The sequence below is a fragment of the Microcebus murinus genome, chromosome 16 (genome assembly GCF_040939455.1).
Source record: "Microcebus murinus isolate Inina chromosome 16, M.murinus_Inina_mat1.0, whole genome shotgun sequence".
Taxonomy (NCBI): domain Eukaryota; kingdom Metazoa; phylum Chordata; class Mammalia; order Primates; family Cheirogaleidae; genus Microcebus; species Microcebus murinus.
This window is the reverse complement of record NC_134119.1, coordinates 34,995,635-35,018,099: the sequence shown is the minus strand read 5'-3', so window position 1 is coordinate 35,018,099 and position 22,465 is coordinate 34,995,635. Positions and strand designations below refer to the sequence as shown.

Below are 22,465 nucleotides of genomic sequence, written 5' to 3'. Positions count from 1 at the left end.
AAGTTAAAACCTTAGAGGCCGGCACAGTGGCTCACGCCTGTAATCCTAACACTCTGGGAGGCAGAGGCGAGAGGATAACTCAAGGTCAGGAGTTCGAAACTAGCTTGAGCAAAAGCAAGATCCCGTCTCTACTAAAAAATAGGAAGAAACTAATTGGCCAACTAAAAATATATAGAAAAAATTAGCCGGGCATGGTGGTGCATGCCTATAGTCCCAGCTACTCGAGAGGCTGAGGCAGGATGATCGCTTGAGCCCAGGAGTTTGAGGTTGCTGTGAGCTAGGCTGACGCCATGGCACTCTAGCTGGACAACAAAGTGAGACTCTGTCTCAAAAAATAAATAAATAAATAAATAAATAAATAAATAAATAAATAAAACCTTAAACTCCTAAATGTGATTTTCTTTTCTTCTCTTTTTTTTTTTGAGAAACAGTCTTGCTCTATCTCCTGAGCTAGAATGCAGTGGGATCATCATAACTCAATGCAACCTCCAACTCCTGGCCTCAGCCTCCTGAGTAGCTGGGACTATAGGCATGTGCCACCATGCCCAGCTAATTTTTCTATTTTTTATAGAGACAGGATCTCACTGTTGGCTCAGACTGGTCTCAAACTCCTGGTCTCAAGTGATTCTTATGCCTCAGCCTCCCAAAGTGCTAGGATTACAGGCATGAGCCACCATACCTGGCCATTAAATGTGATTTTTTTAAAAAGCTATATAGGCAGATACTGTAAAAGTTCAGAGGAAAAAGGCTACTTTTGATTGAAAGATAGGCTGAGCTGGAAAAAACACAGGGTAAGATCATGGAAGACTACAGATATGGAACATATTAATTGCACCTTGAAGGGAGGTTGTGATTTTGACAGAGGTAAGAAAAATGAGTAAATAAGTAAGAATGAGAGTTTAAAAAGAGCAGATAGAAAAGAAAATACATAAGAGGAAGGACACTTGCTTCAAGTAGCAAAAAAAGCGCCAGAAACTAGAAATCCAGAGTGACAGGAAAGAAGGCTACATGTAGAAGGTGTTATGGTTTCAAAGGTAAGCAGCTAGATCAATTCTGAAGGACTTTGAATGCTAGGATTGGATATTTATAATTAATTCAGTAAAATATAGCCAGGTATGGTGGTTCACATCTATAATCCCAACACTTTGAGAGGGTGAGGCAGGAGGATCAACTGAGCCCAAGAGTTTGAGGCTGCAGTGATCTATGATGAAACCATGGCATCCTAGCCCAGGAAAGAAAGTGAGACTGTCTCAATCAATCATTCAGTAAAAACTGGAGAACAGAGAATGAGAGAAAATTTAACTTTATCAAAGGAATGATACAACAGGAACTAAATTTCCATTAAAGTAATTTGATGAAAGTGTCCAAGATAGGCTGAAGGACAAACAGAAGAGCAAACTCCAATGAGGCTAATATACTGGTGGGGTGGGGGTTGGGCACTGTAGTGAGATATAAAGACACAAATGAAGTCAGAAGACTAAGGGCTTTGACCGCCATGTGAAGGATCCTATAAGACTCCTCCCCAATAGGCTGTCTGCTATGAACCTGAGCTGTTAGCAGAGAAGTCTCCAACTTCAATACTCAGAAATAAATATGATAGGGGCCGGGCACGGTGACTCATGCCTGTTATCCTAGCTCTCTGGGAGGCCGAGGCGGGTGGATTGCTCAAGGTTAGGAGTTCGAAACCAGCCTGAGCAAGAGCGAGACCCCGTCTCTACTATAAATAGAAAGAAGTTAATTGGCCAACTAATATATATGAAAAAATTAGATGGGCATGATGGCGCGTGCCTGTAGTCCTAGCTACTTGGGAGGCTGAGGCAGAAGGATCACTTGAGCCCAGGAGTTTGAGGTTGCTGTGAGCTAGGCTGACACCATGGCACTCACTCTAGCCTGGGCAACAAAGTGAGACTGTCCCAAAAAAATAAATAAATAAATATGATAGGAAGAAGGGGAAAAAGATGATAGTGCTCCCCTGCAGATCCCTTAACATTCTTCCCAACTCTACATGTATCCATTTTCTAGGTATTCTCTCTGGAGGTTTCTTTTATCAGATGACTATGTGCTGGGTAACAGCTTCTGGCTTATAAGCACCACTACAGGGTAACATGCAAGTTTGGTCTAAATGACAAATTACCAAAATAATCAATACAGCGGTGGACACACTAAGACCACAGGCTGACACTAATTACATCAATTGATTCAACCATTATCTATTACATGCCTTCCATGCACCAAGCACAGGGAATATAATAGTGAATAAACATCATCTTTGTTCCCAAGGAAGTTCAATCTAACTACAGAGAAAAATTGTTTATAACTTGGTAAAGTAAATCCAGACATCAGTTATTTCATTAAACAAACATTTATTAAACACCTGTTACATGTCAGGTTTGTCCTAGGATTTGGGAATGCAAATATGAACAGACACAATGGTTGCCCAAGAGAAAGTTTCATAGTGAGGAAGAGAAATCAGTGACACCAAACTACAGTAGTATTGATATGATAACTGATGTGATGAGTTAGGAAGGCAATACAATATGACAGAAAAACTACTTGAGATCTTGCTTGGTAACAATGTACCTTTGTATAATTGGTCATAATTCAAAGAGCTTTTACATGTTACTTCATTTTATTCCAACAATAAGCCTGGAAGGTTAAGTAAACCAGTCACCACTAGCCACTAGGTAAGGAAACAAAGCAAGGGTACAACTTGCTCAGAGTCACATCAAGTATAACTATAGTAGAGCTGGGACAAGAAACTCCACCTAGACCACTTAAAGTTGAGGCAAAAAAAATAAAAATAAATAAAAAAAAAAATAAAAAAAATAAAAAAATTAAAAAAAAAAAAAAAAAGAAACTCCACCTCTTGCCTCCATGTGCATTGCTGCGTCCTTTTGTCCTGACTCCATACCTTACCATATGACCTTGAACAAGTCACTTGGCATTTCTTTATCATAGTTTCTTAACCTGTAAAGGAGGGAGAATACCTGCAGTGCCTATCTAAAGTGACCTGGGAGAAGGATCAAATAAAGCAACATAAATCAACACACTTTGAGACATACAAATGGAAGGTACACATTATAAGACATGCCTATTTCTCTTGGGGTTAAAAAGGATACAGAGTGCCAAAACACTGAGCAGATAAATGAACTGTGCTGGATTTTAAGGCACACAGATGCATTCAAGTTTATCCATATAACTTTATGACTAATAAAGGCAAAAGGACTATAGAGTTCATACATCTGTTGTAGTCCCACTGACCTCACAAGGCAAACATCAATAAAGTTGGTAAAAAAGGAATGTATTTACCTGTGCAACCAGATACTAACCCTTAAGAATCCTATCAAACACCTGAATTATGGGAAAGACAGGATCTGCCAGCACCTTTCCCCACAGGCAGAAACTGATGATTCTTGCTAATCTACCCAAAGAAAATTTGAATATCCTGCCTGCTCCCCCACCAGCACCACCATAGTTCTCATCTTCTATGCCTCAGAACTGCTCTGTCCCATACAGTAGCCACATCTAACTATTATCATTTGAAGTTTTTAATGTTAATAGTTTTAATTTAAATTGTTTTAAGCCAAGCATAGAGGCATGTGCCTATATTCCCAGTTACTTGGGAGGCTGAGGTATGAGAATCATTTGACCTCAGGAATTCAAGGCTGGAGTGAGCTATGATCGCACCATTGCATGTCAGCCTGGGTGATAGAGTAAGACCTTGTCTCCAAAGAAAAAAAAGAAAAGAAAAAAAATTTTTAATTCTTTTAAATTTAAACTATTTAAATAAAAAATCCACTTCCTTAGTTACACTAGTCACATTTTAAATGCTTAAGAGTCATATATGGCTAGTTGCTATCACACTGGACAAAGCAGACGTAGATACAGTTCCATGATTGCAGAAAATTCTAACTGACAGAGCTGCTTTAAATACTATACCATTATTTTTGTTACAACTTTGATTAGACTATAGACTTCTTGAGGACAGGGGTTGTGTCTTATTTATCTTCGTATCTTCAGTTTATATAGCAAAGTGCATGTCACACACAAATCACTCACTATACACATGGTCCCTGACTTACAATTTTCAACTTTACCTTGGTGTGAAAGTAACAAGTATTCTGTACAAATCATACTTCAATATAACCATTTTTTCACTTTTAGTACAATATTCAATAAATTGCATGAGATATTCAACACTTTATTATAAAATAGGCTTTGTGATATAAAATAGGATGATTTCACCCAACTGTAGACTAACATAAGTGTTCTGAGCACATTTAAGGTAGGCTAGGCTAAGCCATTATGTTCAGTAGGATTAGGTGCATTAAATGCATTTTCAACTTATACTCTTCAATTTATGATGGGTTTATCAGTATGTAATCCTACCATTAAGTCGAGGACCATCTGCACATCTAATTGAACATCTCAAACATAGCAGACCACTCTGCTCACTTCCCCCGTCCCATACACACAGACACTGACATGCACACACAAAACAATAATAAACAAGACATCCTCTCACATGGAGGGCACTGGTGTGAAAAGGGACACTGTGTCCAGAGGAAGGAGGCCTGGAGGTGCTAGAAGCTAACTATGTAGGCCAGGGCAAGGTTACGTACTTTCTTCATCTACAGAAAGTCAGAATGAAACTCCATCTACCTTACTTCTAAAATTTTAATCATCTTCCACCAAAGAATCATGTATTCTGTCTAAAAAGCTTTTGCACATGTCAGGAAACATACCTGTTAAAACTGATGGGTACCTAATACTAAATGGAATCCATTTCTAGGTCTCAGGTTGTCATGACTATAGTCATTTTTGGTCTTTAAGCATGTAGAATTTTCATCTTTACCTTGATGGTCAACTAGAGACTTAAACCTCAGGTTTAAAGATTGAGTTTCTTCCATGTGCTAAGGCCAGAACTGGATACTCTGTCCATATCTGATCAGAGAAACAAGGGCAGTTTCTTGAGTATCTGAATTTAATATAAATTGTCCCATCAGTTTCTACATCAGTGATAGCCTATAAATTGAGCAAACAGTACAAAACTGAACCAAGGAAATATTTCTATAACAATCCTTACATTGCAAAGAATATCATTATATGAGATGTAAGTTTTTAAATTAAATCTGCATACTTTGCCAAATTTAATTGCTATGAAAAGAACCTTTATTGTCCAAAAACCTCTTCATAATGACCTTTACACACATACTCACTTTTATAAACCTTACGTTGTTTTAAGACCAGCCAAGAACAAATACAATAGGAATTATTGGGCCATCTTCCTTTAAAACTTGTAAACATGTGGGGCAATGGCAGTTCAGGCATTCTGCAATAAATATACAAACTAAGTTTGCCAATTTCTCTGACATCATACTTTACTTTTCAATAAGTACTTATGTCACCTCACCAGGTGAACAGGATCAACTATTACCAATAGCAATTCCATCTACTTGTATTTAGTAAGTACCAACAAGGCAAAAACACTTAGTGGATGACAACTAAACATTTTTTCAGACAATGATGTGGGGAACACATGCAAAGGTCTAAGGGTAATAAAAGGGCTTTTGCTACAGAACTGATTGTTAAAATCAGGCATTAAAATTTAACCAACATTGACTGCACATGATTAGACCTATATAACGCCTTACCATTAGTAAGAACTCAATGTGTCTGTTCAACTGCTGGCTGGCTGGATAAATTAATGAACCTAACTAGAATATCCCCAAGCAAAAGAACAAAACTCTATAAGCTAAGAACTATCAAGTATCTTTTACAAAAATGGAAATAGAGAAGAATCTGTTTGCAGCATGGTCTATCTTATCATAAAAGGGACTCAAACATTCCACTCAGTAAAAACTTTGTGAGTCCTTATGACAAAGCACTGGAAGGAATACAGAGATGAAGAAAACAGTCTCTGCCCTGAAGTTGCTCACAATCTAGTAGAAGGAATAGAATTACAACACAGAATAATAATAACATGGTACGTTCCATTGGGATGGTACCAAAGAGTAGACAGAAAAACCCAAAGTGGGTGGGAGTCAAGAACAGAAGCATCTTCAAGGGAATGTTTGGAATTGGCAGCCAGAGACAGAACGAAAAAGATGTGTATGTGTATGAGAGAGCAGAAGTGTGCATGTTTGGGTAGAGTGGCCAAGTGGCCGGAAAGCGTGGATGGAGGATGGCCTAGACAGAGGAACAGCATATGCAAAGAAGACCCGAAGTTAGACACACTACACCCATGAGTACTATATATTTACGAAAATTGCAAACCACTAGTTTTGCATAAGATGTATACATTTTTAAAGGCCCAGCTTAAGCAGAATTCCTGCACAGAAAGTTACTTCCCACCCCGACCAGCCTTTCACAAGGTGCATTCTGTAGGCCTAATGGAAAGATCTCTGCCAGTGTAATCTGCATTTTTAACAAGCTCCTGAACAATTCTCCTGCACACTTAGGTTGGACAAACACTGAGACGCCTTTTGAGATGCAGAATTATCGCATTATATGAGGTTCCCAAACTTTGCTGCACACTGGAATCACCTGGGCATTTAAAAAAAAAAAAATGCCTGGCTTTCACCCACCCTACATTCTGATTTAATTAGCCTGGGGTGCTACGCGGACTGTGGAAATCTTTGAAAGCTCCCCAGGTGATTCTACCGGGCAGCAAAGTTGGAGAGCCACTGACCTAATTGTTAAGAACTTGGGCTCTGGAGTCAGAATGCTTGAGTTTAAATTACCAGCTATGTGACCTTGGGCCAGTAAGTCACTCAGGGCCTCAGTCACCTCATCAGTAAAATGGGGATAATAATCCAACCCCACGGAGGAGTTGTTAAGTTAGACGTGATGAACGTAAGGGCCTGGCACAATGCCTTGCAGATAATAAGCGCTTAATGGGGGTTAGCTGTTTACGCTCATCATTAACTCTTCCTCATCTGAGTGTCACTGTGCAATCGGCAGCATTATCCCCACTGGGCGGCAGCAACTCGCCCAACCTTCCTGCTGGACCAAATTCTTTGCCGGAGTTGTCTCGCTCTGCTCCAGACCCGCCCCCTCCCCCAGGTTGCCAGGAAAGAGCTTCGCCCGGCCGGGCAGCTCCCCAGGGTTAGACCGGGTTTGCAGAGACTCGACAGAAGCCGCCGACTCCAGGGCCAAGCTCGCCCCGCCCCCGTGGGTTCCCGCAAAATTCGAGGATGCGCTTCCAAAGGCCGGGGGCCCTGGAGCACCCAGAGCCGGGAAACAAGCCTCAGCCGTCCCGGAACCGCCCGAAGGGGAGGGAAGAGGGGAGGGTCCGGCCGCGGCGGGGCTGGCCGCCCGGTTACCTGAGGCGACGGGCGGGGCCCGCATCGCTGGGACGGGCGCCACCGCCGCCGCCGCCGCCGGCCGCTCTCGGCCTTCGGCCTCACGCGACCCGCGCCATAGGGCCGGCGCTTTCACCGTGCGGGCCGGCCGTCCTCAGGCGGTCGGTCTGTCCACCCGTCAGCGACTCTCCCAGGGCGCCGGGGGATGACGAAGGCCAGTCGGGCCGGCCGGCTGGGCTCTGCTCAAGCAACTTCCGACTGCCAGGGGCGGCGGCGTCAAATAACTCCCCAGCCAAGTGGGCCACTGCGCATGCGCGATGCGGCTGATCAGAGACTTCCCGGAGCCGAACTGGTGGCGTCAAATAATTCCCGAGACACAGAGCCGGAAGCTGCGCGTGCGCAGCTATCCCAGCTCGCCGCGAGGGCGAATTCCCTCTTTCCTTTCCGGACCAAGTGGATAGGGAGGAGTGAAGTGACGGAGGCACCTACCTCATCGCAGTACGGGGGCGGCACTCCACCTGCGTTGCTATGAATTTTACGACAAGCCAGACTCTGTTTTCAGTACGGACGTAGTGAGGGACTGCTCTGCAAGACTCTGGATACCACCCAGGTTCTAGGAATTTTTCACATCCCACCATTACAGCACCCTTACTTTGAAATGATGCCCTCTATTCTTATTACATGGGCACGGCACAGCATTAATTATGAGCAATGCTCTATGCCAGGCGTGCTGTGGGTTACAGCGATGAATCAGACATCAGATTCAGCGCCTCTCATTAAAAGCCGAGTCTGATAGAGAAGATAAGACATTAATAGTAATAATAATAGCAAGAGTTATAGTTTGAGCACCTGCAATGCACCACGGACATTTTGTAAACAATACCACTTTCAATAATTTGGTTTCTACTTCAATGAAGAAACGAATATCATTGGTGAGGTATGGCTCACGTGCCTTGGGAGTGTAAAGGAGGAAACTTGGACAGAGAGAAGAGGAGGGAGATATGGTGGAATTCTTCACAGAGGACCTGGCCTTGAGATTGACCTTGGATATTCAGAGAGGGAGGGATCAGGATGTTGAGTAGTACTAAAGGCAGGCTGTCTGAAAAGAGCAGAAGAAAACAAAGAAGATGCTGACTCCCTCTCCCTCAGTTAGAAGAGACCATGGAGGAAGGAGTGATGAGGGAATTGATGTCCTCATAGAAAGGATAAAAGAGAAGAGTGTTTCCTTAAGACCATACCTCATCCTCTAGGAAAATAGATATAGGAAGGCGGAGGAAAAAAAATGGGTGAGAATGCCAGGACAAGAACTAGGCTATATCCAGGACACTCTGCAGATCAAAACAATACATTTCAATAAAACACAGTGTGACAAATACCGTAGGAGGCTCACTCAGTATCTATTTCAGCCACCTCTCCCTTGCCTTTCTATACTACAGAGGCTGAAAAGCAAAGTATGCAATTCCCAACTTCCTTTGCAGCTAAGGGTGGCATTGAGACAAAATGCTGGCCAACAAGATGAGGGCAGAAGTCCCAAGGGAGATTTTCTCTTCCAGTGTAAAAAGGAAGTACCTGGAGAAATTTGTGTGTGTCCTTCACACACTTTTCCCCTACTGCATGCTTGGAACTGAGATGCAAAACCTAGAGGGGCAGCAGCCATCTTGAGGACATCTGTGAGGAGGGACGTCCTAAGAAAAGTGGAGTAGAAAAACAAAGACTGCTTCTTTAGGATATACTCAAGCAGCTACACAAACCTTGGAGTTCCTGTTTTATGGGGCTGTTGGAGAATCTTATTTATACAGTAGTTTGTTTTCTCTTACTTGCAACCAGATGTATTCCTAACACAAATACTGAATGCCTGTAATATATCAGACAGGTAAGGGTGACAAATTGGAAAAACAATAGGTGATAGGAATTGGGAAAATATTTAATAATAAACACAGAGAAGCTATCTAAAAGCCCTTGAGGAGATGATGAAAATACATCTATCCTCCACCTGGTGGCTTTAATTTATTCCTAAAATTCTGCCTCTAAGTGAAAAGCTGTTAAATGAAAAAAAATGCATATTTCCATTAATTTAAATGGGAAAAGTTGTGGTCAGTTTCAATCTAAGGCACCTAAATATTTTTAAGAGAAAAATATATATCAATGCAATAATGCAAATGAAAATTATATAAGCAATAAATGTTGCTTAAAATATGGCTTTTACATAAAATATAAGGTATTAAGACTTATTGCACTGGCCGGGAATACAAGGTTCAATATTAGGTGCAGGTTGGTGGAAGAAAGATGCAAGTGAGTTGTTCTTTAAAAGGTGATTTTATTTATTTATTTATTTTTTTAGAGATAGGGTGTCGCTTTGTTGCCCAAGCTAGCCTCAAATTCCTGGACTCAAGCGATCTTCCTGCCTCAGCCTCCCAAGTAGCTAGGGCTACTGGTGTACACCACTGCACCTTAGGTAAAAGGTGATATTTTTTTTGTACTCTTTTACTTAGTAATTTTTAAAAACTTATTTAAAACAAAAGAAGATACACACATGCACATGCACAGACACACATGCTCCTTGAGGGAAAATTAAAGACTAAAAATCAGAACTTTTGAAATATAGGAGAAAAGTGTGCACATACAATAAACTTGAAGAGATGTATGAGGTACTGTACAGAGTATAACATTTTGGAGTCTCCAAGCACAGTGCAAAATTTAAATTTGTTCTAGAAACTAGAAACATCAAATAAATTGGGGAATGTCTACGTTTGAAACTGTAATGTCAAATATCATTTTGGATAGTGTGTTTGAAAAGACATTTGCGCTGGAAAAAGGAAGAGCAATGGTATGAGCTTTTGCAACAGACTTTTTCCAAAGATGGCCACACTAATCTGTTTGACCCATCCCACAATTCTGCGGGAACAATGTCCCTCCTCTTGAGTCTGGTTGAGTCTGTGACCACTCCAACCAACAGGACAGAAATGATGCTATGTGACTTCTGGGCTAGGCCATAAAAAGGATACAGCTACCACCTGGCTTCCTCCCTATCACAATACTCACCCTTGGAACCCAGCCACTACGTTGGGAAGAAGCCTGGCCACATAAAGAGACCATGTGGAGGTGTTCCAGCTGACAGCCCTGGCTTAGTCTCTGGTGACAGCATCAAAGTCCAGACATAAGTGAGGTAGCCTTCAGATGATTCTAGTCCCCAGGCAGAGGTTCCCTCTGCCCCCACCTGACACCAAACTTAGCAAAAACAAGCTAACCCTTGTTAACATCCAGCCCATATAGCAGATTCATGAGTAAAATAAATATTGTCATTGTTTTAACCACAAAGTTTTGGGGTAATTTATATACAGTCATAGTAACTGGAACACTTTTCAAAAGCCCTAATTGAGAAAAGCTATTAACTGAACGGCTGTATGTGAGGTATGCCTGTAGTCACTTTTTTTCTTGTTTTCTTTTCCTTCCTTTTTTATTGTGCAAAACCAGCCTGGAGTAGAAACAGTGAGAAGACCCACTGCTGTTTTTCCTGAACATAACACAACACTGGCATGGTATAGATACTCAATGAACATTTGTTGGATGGATGGATGGATGGATGGATGGATGGATGGATGGATGGATGGATGAATGGAAGCTTCATTGGTTCAGCACTGAACCCACATTCATGTCACTACTGTTAAGTCTTTGTGAATAATATCCAGTACCTAGTGGCAGTAACACGATTAGATTCAGATAACTGTGGCCCCTTGCCCCAGATCTTGTGCCTTAAAGGATCTTGCACTTTGGACTATATTCCTCAAAAAATTTTAAGTGCCCTTCTGGGGTTAGTAATGTCACCTAGGGAAGGTACCCCAGTCTAAACCAGGTCCTATGAGAGTCTTCTTGGCCAGAATTTTCTACCTTGAAATTTTCTAAGTTTTTCTCCAGTGATTGGGACTGGCCAGGGACAGCAGTGCCATCCAGGCAGGGCATCCCAGCCCCAGACCTCATCCATCCCCTAGGGGTCCCATTTGCCATTTCTCCTCTTCAGGGTGCTCTCCAACCCTCTCGCTTAGCCCTATCCTTCTCTTACATGTATGTAGGGTCAACCACATGCCCTGAGGAGCTCCAGGACTCATGTTCATGGAGTCATCATGGCCATATCTGGTTCTAAGAGGGCAGCCTAGCAAGCAGCTCACTCCTGCTAGCTGGAACGGTATTTCTTTCACCAGATTATATGAGATTATGCTGTCAAAAATGGTGATGAGATGCTGATTTGGGGTGACTCTCACAATGGAAACAGCATAAGTTCAAGGCTCCTGGGCTACAAACCATTGCTGGAAATGCTGCATGTGTGGGTCTATGCCTTGGCTTGTACCTCTGTGTTTAGACTGGCCTACTGCAGCTGGGGTGATGTTAGGAAGGGGCACATATGGTGTCAGGCATCCTTAGCTGTGCACCCCCTTCCCCAGCTGGCCACAGGGTAGTCACCACAGGGTAGTCATTTCACCCCCTATAGCAGACTCCCTACCACTTGTCAATCTGTCCTCCAGGATGGGGCATGCATCTTCTCTGTCTTAGTCTGCTGAGACTGCTATAACAAAATAAATACACATATTGAGTGACTTAAGCAACAGACATTTAATTCTCACAGTTCTGGAGGCTGGGAAGTCTAAGATCAAGGGGCCAGCCCATTTGGTTCCTGGTGAGAATCCTCTTCCCAGCTTGCCTTCTTCCTATGTCTTCACATGATGGAAAGAGAAAGCTCTGGACTCTCTTCTTCTTTTTTATTTTATTTTTATTTTTATTTTTATTTCAGCACTCGATGGTATACATATACCACATTTTATTAATCCATTCTTGGATTGATGGGCATTTGGGCTGTTTCCACAGCCTTGCAATTATGAATTGTGCTGCTATAAATATTTGAGTGCAGGTGTCCTTTTTGTAGAGTGTCATTGGATCTTTTGGGTAGATGCCCAGTAATAGGATTGCTGGATGAAACGGTAGATTCACTGTATCGCTTTAAGGTACCTCCATATTGCTTCCCACAGAGGTTGAACTAGTTTGCAGTCCCACCAGCAGTGTAGGAGTGTTCCTCTCTCTCCACATCCACGCCAGCATTTGTTATTTGGAGACTTTTTGATAAAGGCCATTCTCACTGGAGTTAAGTGATATCTCATTGTGGTTTTGATTTGCATTTCCCTGATGATTAGAGATGTTGAGCATTTTTTCATATGTTTGTTGGCCATTCTTCTGTCTTCTTTAGAAAAGTTTCTGTTCAAGTCCTTTGCCCACTTTTTAATAGGGTTATTTGATTTTTTTGTTGCTGATTTTCGTGGGTTCTAAGTATATTCTAGTTATTAGCCCCTTATTGGATGCGTAGGATGCAAAAATTTTCTCCCATTCTGTAGGTTGTCTGTTTACTTTCATGACTGTTTCTTTGGCTGTGCAGAAGCTTTTTAGTTTGATCATGCCCCATTTATTTATTTTTGTTGCTGCTGTGATTGCCTTTGGGGACTTCTTCATAAACTCTTTGCCTAGGCCGATGTCTAGGAGAGTGTTTCCAACATTCTCCTCTAGAATTCTAATAGTTTCATACCTTAGGTTTAAGTCTGTTATCCAGCGTGAGTTGATTTTTGTGAGAGGTGAAAGGTGTGGGTCCTGCTTTAGCCTTCTACAAGTGGCTATCCAGTTTTCCCAGCACCGTTTATTGAAAAGGGATTCTTTTCCCCAGCGTATGTTTTTGTCTGCTTTGTCAAAGATTAGATGGCTATCTGAGGATGGTTTTATATCAGGATTCTCACATCTGTTCCACTGGTCAATATTCCTATTTTTGTGCCAATACCAGATTGTTTTAATTACTACAGCTTTGTAGTATAGTTTGATATCTGGCATATTAATATCTTCCATTTTGTTTTTGTTGCCTAGAATTGCTTTTTTTTTTTTTTTTTTGAGACAGAGTCTCGCTTTCTTGCCTAGGCTAGAGTGAGTGCCGTGGCGTCAGCCTAGCTCACAGCAACCTCAAACTCCTGGGCTCAAGCAATCCTCCTGCCTCAGCCTCCCGAGTTGCTGGGACTACAGGCACGAGCCACCATGCCTGGCTAATTTTATATATGTATATATATTAGTTGGCCAATTAATTTCTTTCTATTTTTATAGTAGAGACGGGGTCTCGCTCAGGCTGGTTTTGAACTCCTGACCTTGAGCAATCCGCCCGCCTCGGCCTCCCAGAGTGCTAGGATTACAAGCGTGAGCCACCGCGCCGGCCTACAATTGCTTTTGATATTCGGGGTCTTCTTTGGTTCCATACGAAGTGTAAAATTATTTTTTCTATATCTGTGAAGAATGCTGATGGGATTTTAATAGGTATTGCATTGAATCTGTAGATCAGTTTGGGTAGTATAGACATTTTAATGTTGTTGAGTCTGCCGATCCACGAGCATGGAATGGATTTCCATCTGTTTACATCCTCTGCTATTTCCTTCCTCAGTGTTTCATAGTTCTCCCTGTAGAGGTCTTTTACCTCCTTGGTTAAGTATATTCCTAGGTACTTTAATTTCTTTGTTGCTATTGTGAAGGGAATTGAGTCTTTAATTTGGTTCTCAATTTGATTTTTGTTGGCGTATATGAATGCCTCTGATTTCTGTGTATTGATTTTGTATCGTGAGACTTTACTAAATTCATTTATCAGTTCTATTTTTTATTTTTTTGAGACAGAGTCTCACTCTGATGCCTGGGCTAGAGTGCCATGGCACCAGCCTAGCTCACAGCAACCTGTAACTCCTGGGCTCAAGCAATCCTCCTGCCTCTGCCTCCCGAGTAGCTGGGACTACAGGCATGCACCACCATGCCCAGCTAATTTTTTCTATATATTTTTAGTTGGCCAATTAATCTTTTTCTATTTATAGTAGAGACGGGGGGGGGGGTGTCTCACTCTTGCCCAGGATGGTCTCGAACTCCTGACGTTGAGCAGTCCACCCGCCTTGGCCTCCCAGAATGCTAGGATTACAGGCATGAGCCACCGCACCTGGCCTCTCTTCTTATAAGGGCACTAAACCCATGATGGAGCTCTATCCTCATGACCTCATCTAAATCTAATTACCTCCCAAATCCCCACCTCCTAATGCCATCACATTGGGATTTAGGGCTTCAACATATGAATTGTTGGGGTGGAGGGTACATACATATTCAGTCCATAACATCGTCTGAGGGCTTTTCCGATGTTCCACTTCCCAAGATGGAAGTATCTTGCATGAATGAGACTGTTCTTCTCAGTCTGCTCACAGCCCCTTGCTGTGCTTCCTGCTGTAGCAGGTGGAAGGCAGGGGTGCAGTCAACATTGAAAGGGACCATGGCAAAGGAATGCAGCAATTTTGGCCTAAAGAGGTCAAGACATGGTTGGAGGCTGGGCGTGGTGGCTCACGCCTGTGATCCTAGCACTCTGGGAGGCCGAGGCGGGTGGATTGCTCGAGGTCAGGAGTTCAAAACCAGCCTGAGCAAGAGCGAGACCCCGTCTCTACTATAAATAGAAAGAAATTAATTGGCCAACTAATATATATAGAAAAAATTAGCCGGGCATGGTGGCGCATGCCTGTAGTCCCAGCTACTTGGGAGGCTGAGGCAGCAGGATTGCTTGAACCCAGGAGTTTGAGGTTGTTGTGAGCTAGGCTGACGCCACACCACCTACTCTAGCCTGGACAACAAATGGAAGAGGTATTGTTCTACATTTATTAAACAAAATTCCAAATGGTAAATTTAACATGACCAGAAAATAAATTATCATTCACATTTTCCTGCATAGTCTGGGTAAGACTAATATTTGTAATTCTTATCAGTGAGGCACAGTCTCTGAGAACAAGTCATCCACCTATGGATGATATAACACCGTATATCTGACAACCCAAAATAAGTGACTGAGTCCAAGATCTCAATCAGTGGAGGCTTATTAAGCCGAAGTTTGAACACGCACCCAGGAAAAGTACAACCTACAGAAGCATCTGCATCCTATGCTCTCTGAGGAGGGATTTGGGAACTCAGTATTAAAGGGGAGAGGGCATACAGAAAGAAAAAGAAGGCCAGGCTCGGTGGCTCAGGCTGATAATCCTAGCGCTTTAGGAGGCCGAGGTAGGAGGATTGCTTGAACCCAGGAGTCTGAGTCCAGCTTGAGCCATATAGCAAGTCCCTCTCTATAGAAAAAAATAGGCCAGGTATGATGGAGCACACCTGTAGTCCCAGCTACTCAGAAGGCTGAGGCAGAAGGATCGCTTGAGCCCAGGAGTTTGAGGTCGTAGTGAGCTATGATGAAGCCACTACATTCCAGCCAGAGCAACAAGCAAGACTCTGTCTCAAAAAAACAACAACAGCAAAACCGTCAAAGTCATGAAAAACAAGGAAAGCGTGAGAAACTATCCCAGATTGGAGGAGATTAAAGAGACATAATGATTAAATGCAACGTAGTATTCTGTGTGGGATCCTGGCAAAGAAAATGGACATCAGTGGGAAAAGTGGTGAGATCCAGATAGGGTCTGTTGTTCAGTTAATGGTAACGTACTAATGTTGATTTCTTAGTTTTGACAAATGTACCCTGGTTACTTATGATGCTAATATTAGGGGAAGTTAGGTGAAGGCCATATGGGGACTCTCTGTAGTAGTTTTTTAATTTTTCTGTAAAATCTAAAATTATTCCAGAGTAAAAGGTTTATTTATTTATTTTTTATTTTTTAGCTTCAGTAGACCAGGGCACAAAAAGGTTTATTTTTAAAAATACAGTTTATTATTTGTATAGTTCAAAACTTGTAATAAAGTCAAGGGAAAAAATGAAGGAGATGAGTCTGTCTCTACTTCTCTAGAAACTTCTACTTTGAGGCCTTCAACCCCAAAGTCCCCATGTCAAGGAAACAAACCTTGGCCATCTTCTTGGTATGGTGCAGAAGCATCTTCAATAAATAATATTAGAGATCAATAATTCAACAACGGATCAGGCCATCCGGTACACCAAGAGCTTTGATACATCAGTCTGTTTCATCTTCACCGCATCTCTCTAAAGGAGGTAACTGAGATGCAGAGAGGTTGAGACTCCTCACCCAATTCACTATGTGGGTTAGGCCAGAGCTGTGCAACTCCGAAGCCAGTGCTCTTACACCACTCCTGGCTGCATGCCACACACATTGGCCAGCGTTGCACTCCTCCTTGCACCCTCTGTGCTGCTTCTGCATGTGGACCACTCTCCTGTTTGCCCAGTTAACTCTACTTCCCTGACTCCCAAGAGACCAAGTGTCCCTCTTTAGTCTTGCAGCACCTTTCGCTCTTCCTCCATAGTATTTCTCATGGTTTTTAACAATTTCTTCGTTTGTAGGCAACTTCTTTATCTTGATGAGACTATGAGCTAACAAATGTCTGGGTTCACTGGTGTGTGTTCCCAGTGCTTATTAGCACAGAGGCTCGCACTTAGTAGGTGCTCAATAAACAAGTATTGAGTGATTGAATGAAGAAACTCTGGGCATACTAAGGTTAACCCCAGTGGGCAGGGTTTGTGCTGGAGAAGCACACCCAGGACTTGGTGTCTGGCCTCCAGAAGGCATTGGAACATTGATATGAGATTCTATTAGACACATTTGACATGTATCTGGCCTTCTGCTGCCAAGATGGGGAGAGGGGATACCAGAGAATGGGAGACCCAGGCTGGAACACCTTCTTTAAGCCCCTACAAGATGCAGTGGCCTTCCTGTAAAGGAAGTATCCTTGAACCCCTTATGGTCTAAATCTATGATGTCCAATAAGGTAGCTACTCGTCATATGTGAGCACTTTAAATGTGAGATGTGCTGTAATTATAAAATATATACCATATTTCAAAGACTTAGTTTGGGGGGAAAATCTTAATACTTTTTAATATTGATTATATGTTGAAATGACAATATTGTTTGAGGTAGTGAGTTAAATAAAATGTATTACTGGCCAGGAGTGGTGGCTCACACCTATCTATAATTCTAGCACTCTGGGAGGCCAAGGTGGGCAGATCACTCAAGGACAGGAGTACGAAACCAGCCTGAGCAAGAGCGAGACCCCATCTCTACTAAAAATAGAAAAAAATTAATTGACCAACTAAAAATATATAGAAAAAATTAGCCGGGCATGGTGGCGCATGCCTGTAGTCCCAGCTACTCAGGAGGCTGAGGCAGAAGGATTGCTTGAGTCCAGGAGTTGGAGGTTGCTGTGAGCTAGGCTGATGCCATGGCACTCTACCCTAGGCAACAGAGTGAGACTCTGCCTCTAAAAAAAAAATGTATTACCAAAATGTATTTCATCTGTTTCTTTTCATATCTTTCATATGGCTACTAGGAAAATTTTAAATTATATGAGTGACTCACATTATGTTTTTATTGGACAGCACTGTTTTATAAACCCCAAGAAAGTCCTCATCTGCTTTTTTTTTTTTTTTAGTCATACAAAACTGTGTTTAGTCCTACAAAAAAATATATATAAGTTGTATGTTCTCCCTGGTCCTCATGGGAGGACTGCAGGCCACCTCTGAACTATAGCTTGCAGGTTGGGAGCAGGGGATGGTTCTGAGTGAAAAGGAGAATGCGAGGCCCTTACCAGGAGGTCCATGCCCATGAGGGTTAGAGGTGGGTTAGGGGAATGGGGGCACCAGAGAGGGGAGGGTTGTACACAGTGGGAGAGCAGGCAGGGGCTATGGTGAGGGAGCAGCTCTCCCTGGAGCCTAGGGTCACTCTGAGGGAGGCAGCATGGCGAAGGCGCCTCTGGTTTACAGTGGGAAGAGCTGCAGAGAGAAAAACTTGGGGTTAGAGGGCTTCCTTGGGTTCAGGTGCAGCTCCCAAGTGGGGGACTAGTCTGACCAGTTCTGGGCAGACAGGGGTAGAACTTGCCTCCCAGCCAGCCCTAGCTGTCTGAGCCACTGGGTACAGCAGATATCTCATCTGCTTTGATTTTTTTTTTTTTTTTTTAATGGATGAGGTCTTGCTATGTCACAAAGGCTGGAGTATAGTGGTGTGATCATAGCTCACTGCAACCTCAACCTCCTGGGCTCCAGTGATCCTCTTGACTCGGCCTCCCTGGTAGCTGGGACTACAGGCATGTGCCACCACACCCAGATAATTTAAAAAACTTTTTTTGTAGGGACAAGGTCTCATTATGTTGCCCAGGCTGCTCTCAAACTCTTGGCCTCAAGTGATCCTCCCACCCCAGCCTTCCAAAGTGCTGAGATTATAGGCATGACACACGACATCCAGCCCTCATCTGTTTTCTTCAGAGCTGTATGGCCAGCTTAGAGCAAGGCCCAGCACACAGTGACTGTTGCATAAATACCTGGGTGTGAATTAATAGAATTATCTATATTCTTGTATGTGATCCTCTTGAGGGCAGAAACTTTCTTATTCATTATTATATCTCTATTCCCAGTACTGTGCCTAATACATTTTTTTGGATGGACAAATGAACTTTCCTTCTGTCTAGCTCTCCATTCTTCTAGCTTGATCTGCTATGGAATCTCCCACCAACTGCTTGACCTCTGGTACTAGGCAATAGTTTCCTGGTAGGATCACGGGTCTTTTTGATGCTAATCCTGGTTCTGGGATAATACCCTTCTCAGCTTTCCTCCAGAGCTTGAGCTCTGGAGACCTAGGATGACTCCTGCTTCAGATACAACAGTAGCGGCAAGGACACATGATATTTTGGTGATGGCTGAAACATGGCTATTGTCCCTGTGTATGTCAGGTTCATGACTGCAATCCACAAGACTTGATTTAGATGGGGGATATTTTAGGAAGACTGGAAAATAGGCAATCATTTGAAGCAGATGAAAGCAATAGTAAAATATCCCAATTCCCAGTTAACCAGTACAAACAAGCATCTGACAGTCTGGTATGCTCATGCTATTTATGAAATCAGCCTGAAACATTTTTCACTACTTAATACACCAGGAAATGGGAAACCAACTGAGCCGCTCATTAGGTGTGAGACAGGGCCCTTCACTTCTCTGAGTCTTGATTTCCTTATTTGTAAAATGAAGGATAATTAAATCTACCTTCACTGGTGTGAAGATTAAATGAGGTAATTATACATAAGGGCTTAATACAGTGCATGGCATTTAATAAAAGTCCAATCAATGGCAACAGTGATTAACACCAACCCCACTGGGACGTCTGTAGATTAACAAACAAAAAAGTCTTCGTGGTATCTCCTTAACAGATGAATCTGTCATAATGACATTTTATATTTGTTCATTTTAACTATCAACAAGCTATACATGCTCATCAAATAAAAATAGCTGACATTTATTGAGTACTTGGCACAAGGCAGGTACTGTGTTACGCACTGAACGTGCATCATCTTATTCGATCCTTGCTATTCTGATGGTCAAATTAGAGCTAGAAACTGAGGTTCAGGGGGGCAAAAAAATGTGCTTCAGGCCCCACAGCAATCAAGTGATCACATCAGAAGTCGACAGGCTCTTTAATGACTTCACCAGGCCACCTCCCAGTGCAGGTCAAGTTGGGCATCCTGGTGACATGGCAGTTGTAGCCTCGGAGAAAGAGGAGCTTGTGTGAGCTACTGCTGGTGCACCACTGGCCTCATTCCCCATCCCTAAATGCTGCCAGGGCACCTTCCACGTGTCAGGCACTATGCTGGTAAGCTTTTTGACTATAATGAGCAGAGACTCATTTTGTTCCCTTTAGTAATGGGCACGGTGCCAGTGAATGTAAAATATCTCATTAAAAAGAAAAAAAAAAAGGTAGTCTCTTGGTCAGGTGGCCATGCCTTATAAAAATTCAGGGAAAACTGAACCCCTGGGCCTTATGGCAAATCAGAGTACTGCTCCCAGTCAGGCCTTGTGGAGCACTCGAATGTTGTTTTTAAATTGGATTATCACTGTCCACCTTTAAGAATTATAGAAACAGTTCTCTCACCTGCAACAGGAGCTCAATGTTCTGTACACCACTACCCCCAACCCCACCACCCCCACTACCCCCACCCCCCAACCCCCCTGCTACTAAGACTTAATTACTCTCTCTTCCTGTTTGTGTTCCTGCAACCAATCACTAAGCCTCTTGACGTGTGCAGAACTCTCCGAGGAGAAAAATTGCTGGGCTTGGTTATCACTGCTATGGGTCCCAGACCAAGGTGCTGGGTTAGGCCCACCCATGGCTGCCCTTGGGTGACTGCACTTCCCTAGACCTCTGAGCTGCGGTTTGGGGTCGGGGGTGGGGAGCTAGTAGTAGGTGCAGAGCCTGGCCTCTAGACATGCCCAGTCTGGTGCTCACCAGTTCATCCTGGCTTGACCCAGCTGTCCCCTCACCACAACTCAGCAGACTTTCATAATCAGCAGCAGCACTGTAGTGGCCTCAGATAGCTGTCATCTCTCCGCTTCACTGGGCCTGGTATCCAGGAGAGCTTCCTGCCATCCCTGGTCCCTGCTATGACAGTGGCTTGCACAGGCTGCCGTAAGCCCAGAGGTGAGAGCTCCTCACTTGACTCAAGTCACACCTCCCAGGTGAGGCCTTTCTGTTTACTCAGTTTAAAATGCCACTCGCCCTGCTGTCACCCAGACGTCCTATCTTGTTTCCCTGTTTTATGATTTTTTCCTTATCACTTCTCTAGCTATGTATTTCAGTACTTTGTTTATGGTATGTCTTTGTCCTCTAAATTGTAAGTATTCAAGAAAGTCCCGGCCGGGCACGGTGGCTCACGCCTGTAATCCTAGGACTCTGGGAGGCCGAGGTGGGTGGATTGCTCAAGGTCATGAGTTCAAAACCAGCCTCAGCAAGAGCGAGACCCCCATCTCTACTATAAATAGAAAGAAATTAATTGGCCAACTAATCTATATAGAAAAAAATTAGCCGGGCATGGTGGTGCATGCCTGTAGTCCCAGCTACTCAGGAGGCTGAGGCAGGATTGCTTGAGCCCAGGAGTTTGAGGTTGCTGTGAGCTAGGCTGATGCCATGGCACTCACTCTAGCCTGGACAACAAAGTGAGACTCTGTCTCAAAAAAAAAAAAAAAAAAAAAAAAAGAAAGTCCCTAACCCCAGCCTGAAGATCTTCAAACCCAACCTTAGTGACCTGAAGCCAAGAACTCTTAGAGCACCCAAGCCCCTCCCCCGCCTATGGAAGATCAGGGTGCACTTGACCTTGTTTACCTCTTGTCCTGTGGGCTGCTCCTTGGGGGAGGGGCCCTAGGGGGCCACAAACCTAGGACCCTGGGACCATGTGATTGATGGCTGGGGCCATCCTTCCTCCCTAAGCCGCCTCCTTTCCTTTCTGGGGGGTCTCAAGCTGCCTCTGTCACTGGGGATTGGGGACCTACCAAGCCCTGCCTTCCTCCTGGCCTGGCTGCATCTTTGGAGCTGCCTGCCCCACCTGGCCTCTGGGGGGCCCTGGCCCCACCTCTCCCTGCCCCTGCCCCATCTTTGCCTCCAACCTGGGCCAGAGGATCAGGAGGGAGAAGAGGGCAACTCTGTTGTCTGCCGGGCTGGTGGCACTAGGCCGATTTTGTCCTTGAGGTGGCCAGGATGCAGAACAAGGCCAGCCCCCACCCAACCCCACCCCACTCCCGGTCCAGCTTAGGTCCTCTGCAGACCCTGCTGCTTCTGTGGCCTGGCCCTGTCCAGCCTGGCACCTTCCCTGTACCAGCTTCAAGGTGGAGCCAACTCTCAGGGCCTGGGACACTGCTTCCCAGAGGGGTCCCCAGCACCAGGCCTGGCCTCCTGGTGTCTGGCCCTGTGGCCCCTTGGGCAGGGGCACCAAGGCTGACCCTGAGGTGGTGGTGCTGCCGAGTCTGTCCTGCCTCTCTGGGGTGTGCTGGGAGGGTCACCAGGGCCCCTTTTTCTTTCTGTGCCCTCCAAAACCCAAGCGTCTATGTGGCTCTGGAACCTGAGGGTCCAGGAATAAAGGCAAGTGGCACAGAGAAAAAAAAAAGTAAATACTCAGCAGAGACTTGCTCTTTTGCCTGTTTTGTTTACCAGTTCCTGCACATAATGGATGCTTGATAGGAATGAAAGGGGGGGCGGCGAATCCAGTCTGGGTGGAGGTTTAGCCAACAAGGGCTTCCTGAAGGAAGTGACACAGCTGAGCCTGCTGAGTCTGAAGTGGAGGGTGCATTCCAGGCACACCAGCCAGGAGAAGAACATGTTCAGGAGCCTTAAGAGGTGGTGTGGCTGGGGCCCAGGGTGCTTGT

General features: G+C 43.9%; 1 protein-coding gene across 4 annotated transcripts in view; it reads right to left on the bottom strand.

The window, feature by feature from the left end:
* The window catches only part of RALGAPB (Ral GTPase activating protein non-catalytic subunit beta), a 103,153-nt gene extending 95,608 nt beyond the window's left edge, over positions 1 to 7,545 (bottom strand). For 2 of the 4 annotated variants that reach the window (XM_012755001.3, XM_012755003.3), the window contains exon 1: positions 7,326 to 7,545. The gene's annotated coding sequence lies outside the window, so the exon portion shown is untranslated. The remainder of the gene's footprint in view (positions 1 to 7,325) is intronic. The other 2 variants (XM_012755005.3, XM_012755006.2) reach the window with 1 other exon arrangement.
* Positions 7,546 to 22,465: the final 14,920 nt, after the last annotated feature.